Consider the following 7644-nt stretch of genomic DNA (forward strand, 5'->3'; position numbering starts at 1 on the left):
CCTTTTGACATTAAAAATTGTTTTTTATTAAATTATTTTTATATTCTTTCTATTTTGAAATATTTTTCATTTTGATTTTATTTGCCATCATTCTTTGAGGCAAAGCATATGTTAATGAATTATTTTTTATCTTGACAATATAATAAATTACATTGTCATTTCCCACAATAACTTTCGTAAAAGACACACCCGCCATCCAAATACTCATTAACAACTTTTACAAGTATGTCTGCAATAGATTCACATGCAGCACATTCAATATCAACATTATACAAATCGAGTATTTCACCAATTCCTTCGGCCAGATTGGTTCTATAAACATCGATATCTCTGTTCTTACGCGACAATTGACATATTTCATCATATATGTCTTCAATAAGTCTCTCTATTTTGTTTTCTGAAAATTCGGAGATTAATATTTTTATGACTAACCATTTTTTCAGAGTTGTGCCGATGCGATGTTTAAGTGTATGGAATGTTTGATCGTTTTTAATTTTTATCATTTTTTATATATGGGGCTTTATTAAATGAAATTTATTTAGGCTACTAAATAGTCCGTATCATCAAATATTTAGATTTAGTAGATAATTTATTGAAATTCATGTGGTATAATTTATCATCTGACATAATTAAAGGCGCAAAATTATTAAATTATTGTTGGTTTTGTGTGTATTTTTAGAGACTATTTTATTGGTGTTCCACGTTTTGGGTACATTAAGCTTTATTGATCTTTTTTATTCATAGGTAAATTTTGGTATTGTAATTTTGGATTTTCTCTATAATCACAACTTTATTGATTTCCCGCGTTCAAGATCATATATATGCTCATTTTTATATCCTTCTTTTTTACATCTTCTTCGATATCTCTTCTTTTTTCAGGGATCATTAGTTCAAGGGTTCATTAAGTTTTATTTAAGATGTAATTATATCGGATTTTAATATGGCACACATTATTTTATTTACTATGGGTTAATTTTCTTTTTATCAATTTTATCTATTTAGACTTGGTCAGCCTATTGGTAACATTGGACAACTCCTTGATACATCTTTTGACACCTTCCCCTGATCCATCTTCATCAACTGCTCTTCTTCTCTCAAATGAGATGAGTTCAAGTGTCTTGCGGTGTGTGAGAGTTTGCATTCCGCTTCTACTTCGTCCGGGATTTTTAACTCCTTAATTTTTGTCATATATGTTTTATTATACAATTGTTAATATCATAACTTGACAAAGTAAAACAAAAGTCTTTTTAATACCATGTATGTTCTACTTTTAATGTAAAGAAACAAATTATATGCTATACTGGTTTCCGCACATAGAATTTAAAAAAATCTTTAAATTTTTTAACCTTCAGTTTCTTCTATATATATCTATATCTATCCTTAATCAATATAGACTGAAAAGCCTTTTTCGTTAAACTAAACTAGTAGCTGAAATATGTTGCACTGAAATTGTTAAGAAACACGGATTATGGCCTTCATATTAAATTTAGCATACATTTTGTATCGATTTTCTCTTTCTATTTTATAATTTGGCTTTTTTATAATTAATTTTTTTTGCATGGCTTACACAAATGCTACCTATAACTAGCATATATCATTTAAAACTAGTTCTTATGGGCAAAAATTGATTTTTTTCTTATTCTTACAAATGAATATAAGATGTATCTACGTTTAGGTAATTTTTATTTATGGGCTATATTTATAGTCGTAATTTTAGTTTTTGTTCTCAGGCACAGCTTGCTTGATACTCTGTACACACAGTGTATTTATACTTTCGGCTATCTTCTCCTCTCCACAGTCTTCTTCAATACCCCTCCTTCTTTCGAGACCTATTAATTCAAGGGTTTTTCTCAATCCCAATGTTTGAATATATGCCTCAACCTGGTTCGTGACATCTAGTTCCTTCAGGTACCTTCTATGATATCGTGTAACCACACCGTCCCATGTTATAACATATGGAATAATTTTTGTCTTGCATTTGTATATTAATGATAGTTCAGATGCTAGCAGGTTGTATCTACGTTTATATTTATATTTTTATTTAATGCCTTTAATAGACATATTATTATTTCAAGGTTTATCAGTTTAAGTGCGTTCCTAAATAATTGTTAGAACGTATGCTTAAAAAAATCTCTAATCATTATAGACAAGATTTATTCAATTTTGCCCAAATCATTTTATATAACGGCATCATGGTAATATATTTCTATTCATATATTATGTTATTGTGTCTCTCTGTTGCCATTATTTATTTCTATAAGCATGTTTCACCATTTCTTCTCAAGAAATCTCTTATATTTCAGTTATTTACTGGATATAGTCTTTTTTTCTAATGCGTTGATTTTGATATTGTAATTTTAGATTTTAGATTTTTTTTCAAGCATAACAGTTAGATTTATGTCGAATACCACATTTGTTATGCTTGGTTATAGCCTTTTACCTTACATTTTCTTAATTAGTTTTCTATTTTCAAGACCTATCAGTTTGAGGGTTTGTACCACTATAATAGCTTATATATTTACTAGACTTGTGAATGTTCATATTTATAAAATTTAAGAGGCTCTCACATATTATCGCTTTTATATGTAGCTGACATTAATTTAGAACCGCATGCTTTGTAAAATAGTTTTGGGGTAACTGGACATTTGTTTGTTTATTATCTACTAAATTAAATATTTGGGTGCCTTACATAAAAAAATGGTAAGGTGTTGAAAAAGTTAGATTAAAGTGTGCATAAATAAAGCTCTAACATTCCACAAGACACTTGAAATCATCTCATTTGAGAGAAAAAGAGTAGTTTATGAATATAGATCAGGAGAAGGTGTCAAAAGATACATCAAGGAGTTGGGCAATATATCAAATGAGCTGACCACGTCTAAATAGATAAAAAGAAAATACATTCATAAATAAATAAAGATATGACAAAAAGTTATGGGCTAGACAGACCATATGTTGCACAAAATAGCGATCAAATGATATTAAATATTATAAAATAAAACGTTAAATATCATAAAAACAGCATTCTTTCTTATTAGGTAAATTATTATATGCATGCAGTAAATCAGAGTTGGAGTTACATTATAATAAAAGAGATGTTTTGAATAAATTTTATTATTAAAATTCATTTTTGAATATTTTTCCACTATCAATCGTATATCCGCACCTTTTAAAATCATCAGAAGTATAAAAATCCTTCCTGAAAGTAAGCCCAATACCTTTAATTCTCGCCTCGAACTCTTTAGAAAGGATATATTTACTCAAAACTTGTAGCATGACTTTTTCATTAAACATCTGATCAAGAACATAAATAAGGGCTTCACAACCAGTATTAATATACTTTCCAAATTTTTTTCGTAAAATTTTTTTGACAGCATATTTCTGTGTGTTAATAAAGCTTTCAAGGGCCATTTCAATGGCACTATCGATATCATCTTTCCCCACAGTTTCTTTCAATTTCATTCTAGCAAAAGCTTCCGCCATTCTTATAATCCCTTCAATATGTCTTGCTGTGATTGGTATACTTCCACTTACCATTGATTCTCTTCGCAAATCAGAATACATTTTTGATATTTTTTCTTTGTCTATTTCTTTTAACACAGGGGTGATGTTGTTGCGCGCATATATGATATATTTTCTTAGAGTATCTTGATCGATCATTTGAGTTTTGTTGTTTGGGATCGGGTCGGTTATCTGTATATTTTTGTGGGATTCTACTATGAATTTGCCCATTATTTCATCTTCACTTCCTATACTATCTCTTATTACACACAAAATATCAAATCTACTGACTATCGGATCACTTAAATTTACATTTTGTGAAAATGTGAGGTTGTTGTTGTATCTTCCTTTTTTAGGATTGGCAGCTGCTATTACACTACATCTTGCATGTAATGAAGCAACAATACCCGCCTTTGATATTGATATCGATTGTTGTTCCATAGCTTCGTGAATTGAGACACGATCAATGTCATCCATTTTGTCGAATTCGTCAATAAGACACACACCTCGATCAGCAAGAACTAATGCGCCCCCTTCTAGTGCCCACTCTTTTGTCATTGGATCTCTACGAACACTAGCAGTCAACCCAACAGAAGAAGATCCTTGCCCAGAAGCAAGAACACCTCTATGAGAGACTTTTTCAACATATCTAAGGAATTGACTTTTTGCCGTTCCAGGATCTCCTAAAAGAAGAACATTAATGTCACCACGTATAACATGGCCATCTTTTTCCTTTCTTTGCCCGCCAAACATCGACAATAAAAGTGCCTTTTTAACATCTTTGTGTCCATAAATAGAAGGAGCAAAGGAATCAAGAAGAATATTAACAATTTGTGGATTCTTACTAAGACGAATAATTTCTTTAACATCTGTACTGAGATTAACCTGATCCTCTTTCTTTTCAATTGAAATTGCTTGTATAATCGTTGAAAATGTGGGGAAACCTCCACCTTTTTTATTAAAAATACTGGAATATGTAAATGTATTCTTATATATTCCAGTGACTTCAATTTCTTCTCCTGGTTTGCACGAATCATTCAAATCAAATGTTAAATGAACTTCTTTTTGTCTAGGTAACCTTCCAGAAGGAACTGATCCCGGAACTTCTTGTACTGAAACCTTTTGAAGATCCTTATATAGTGTTTCTGAAGGAAGAACGGAATGTGGCCCTTTGGATTGGCATACAAGACAAACATTGCTTATACCAGATTCGAATGGAACTGGCCCATAATGATTTCCACAGCGATGGCAAACATACGTCACTATATTTAGCATTGGAAAAACTGATGATCGACGCGTAACTACTCCCCGAATTTTCACCAATGTGCCTAGATGAAGATTCCTCAAAGATCTAATATTTTCAAGAACAGGAACATCAATTATTCGAATGTGAACAACCGGTTTAATATACTTGTAATTTGGGAAAAGCAAAGAAACCAATTCCATAAGTGCAGAATCAAAAGCTGCCATAAATGATTCAGCTTCACTAATTAATGAAGAAACAAGAGATTCGCATTCTCGTTCAAGAAGTAAATAAGATACAATCAAACTTTCTTGATTATTAGTGCACATTAGTTTAATCTCTTTGGTAAGATTTTTGTTAAGAAAAGAAGAGAGTTGAGTTTTTAATGGCGAAGAAACATCAATCGACAATATGGGTAATTCTTCACGTGTATCGGGCTCGTATTGAAAATCTTGGGTCGGATTTGTGTCTTCATCTTGCGTCCTTGCAAAAAAATCATCATCAACAACATCTGTCTCATATTCATCAAGAGCTGGAATTTTTTTGTAGTCATCATAATAGTTTGGACCAAAAAGATCTTCACCGCTTGATTCTGATACATTTGGATCTTCATTTTCGTGGTCACTCTCAATGCGTCTTTTTCGGGCCATTTATATACGGGGTTGAATTTAAAATTATATATCCAGCTATATCAATATATAGATTATTGATTGATTTGAATAGTTGAATGTCTAGAGTTAAATATTCCAAATTTTTACAAATAAATGATTCAATTCAAATAGTTTACTCTAATCGGCATACCGAAATTGTTAAGAAGTATTCCATTGAAAGAAATAAACAATAAATATATCATCAATGCATATATTATCAGCTGTTCTGAAATTGAGAATGTAAAATTTTGGAAGTATGACATCTTGGCGAACAAACTTGGTTTAATTTACAAATGTAAAACAAGAATAATACTATATGTAATGACTTGGAATGGAATGGTTACAAATTCTATAAAAAATAGTTAAGGGGTTAAAAATACCGTACGAACTAAAACCATACATATAAGCTCTCACACTTAGCAAGACGCTCGAACTCATCTCATTTGATAGAAGAAGAGCAGTGATGAAGATAGTATCAGGGATAGGTGTCTAAAGATGCATCAAGGAGCTGTCCAACATTCACAATGGGCTGACTACGTCTCAATAGATCGAATCAATAAAAAGAAACTTAACCCATAAAAAAAGAAATAATAATCAGGCTTAATAATTTACATTGCCCGATTTATACTTGTTCTTTTTTTAGGTGAAAAGAAATATTTGTGAAAATGTTTTTTTAAAAGAGCCTAAAATGCATAAATTCAAAAACAAAAACAAAAGATTCACGAAAAAAACCAATTTTATGCACCGATACAAATATATTGTAAATACTTAATATTGGTAGTCATTATTTTTGAATTAAGATTGTGCATATAAAACTGTAAATACCGCAACATCCATATTGTTAATACACCTAAATTATACGGATTATATGCATTTAAAAAATTTATTAACACACTATTATTTGTATGAATGAATTTCCTGTGTATTGAAAATTGAGAATTTATGAAACCAATAGTTTCAGTTTTTGTTTATTGTCACTTATTATTGATCATGTTCTATACTAAAAAAAATAGAGCATATGGGCATTATATATAAACAGTGACATAATAAACCAATAATAACTTGGAGTCAGTCGATATTTTGCATAAAATCCGATGTTGGACCAAAAAAATTATGGATACACACATCAATATATTCAAACGAGAAAATACATTTATTGGGTCTATTTGAATATATATAATTTCCACTTTTTACTCAACTATATCTAAGTTTTATTTACGTCAGAGTCAGGGAGTAGGTAAATAATAATTTGCGCGTATTTTATATATATTTACAGCTTATTATTAATAATTCGAATCTTTGAATTTATAATCTACTTATTTGTCGATTTTCACGCGAACCCATAGCTAAAAATTTCATGCATAATAGAATGCTTTTATAATTTTTTTTTGTAACAATTATAGATTTTAAGTGTTTATAATTCTACATAATTTTTTCTAAACAATATAATCGGAAAAAAAAATATTTTTCAAGCATAATATTTTTTTGGTAAAATCAAAAGTAATTGATCACACAAAAAAAAAATATGAATTTTTAATTGTTGTAGATTTTATAAAAGAAGAGCTGAAAAATAGAATATGTCTTTTAATTTCTGGAAATAGGAAAGCTCACGCATCATTTTTTTAAAAAAAAGGAAAACATTTATATATTGGGTACTCGTTCTTAGCAATTTAATCGAGCGTATTTTAAATGCTGTTGAATGTCTTTTTTACTAACAAAAAAACACAGAATATCTCATAATATCACATTGGAAAATACTGAGCAATAAAAATATTTTTTGATTTTAGAAGATTTTCAAGTTCCTTCAATTTATAAAGAAATTAAAATTCGTTCTTTTTTTTCATAATGAAAGTTTACCAATTCAAAACGGGTATTTTTGTCATATAAAATTTTATATTGATGTATTTTGTAAAAGATTTCCCGTGTTTATTTCTATATTTCAGGGTTTTATGAACTTAAATTTATTAAATTCATAAAAAATAGTTAAATTTTATCTATATAAATAATATTCGAAAAATGTATTTATTTTAATTGGATCTGAGCAAAAGTAATTTAAAAATAAACTATTGATCAATGTTAAAAATATATAATTTTTACATCAAACTATGCGATAAGATGCTTAAAACATAATAGAATAGCTAAATATTATAAATAAAAGAATAACAGCAAAAAAAGATTTCATAATTCTTTTTTTAATAACATTTGTGTGGACGTATATAATGGCGGTTATAATGATGCTGTCACCCATATGAT

General features: G+C 29.2%; 1 pseudogene; it reads right to left on the reverse strand.

Annotated features, from left to right (window-relative positions):
- Positions 1–217: 217 nt before the first annotated feature.
- Positions 218–5391, reverse strand: LOC147076048 (DNA replication licensing factor mcm2 pseudogene; annotated as a pseudogene).
- Positions 5392–7644: the final 2253 nt, after the last annotated feature.

Source organism: Rhyacophila brunnea, unplaced genomic scaffold (genome assembly GCF_057557595.1).
Source record: "Rhyacophila brunnea isolate RB1 unplaced genomic scaffold, BYU_Rbru_1.0 scaffold_132, whole genome shotgun sequence".
Lineage (NCBI taxonomy): Eukaryota > Metazoa > Arthropoda > Insecta > Trichoptera > Rhyacophilidae > Rhyacophila > Rhyacophila brunnea.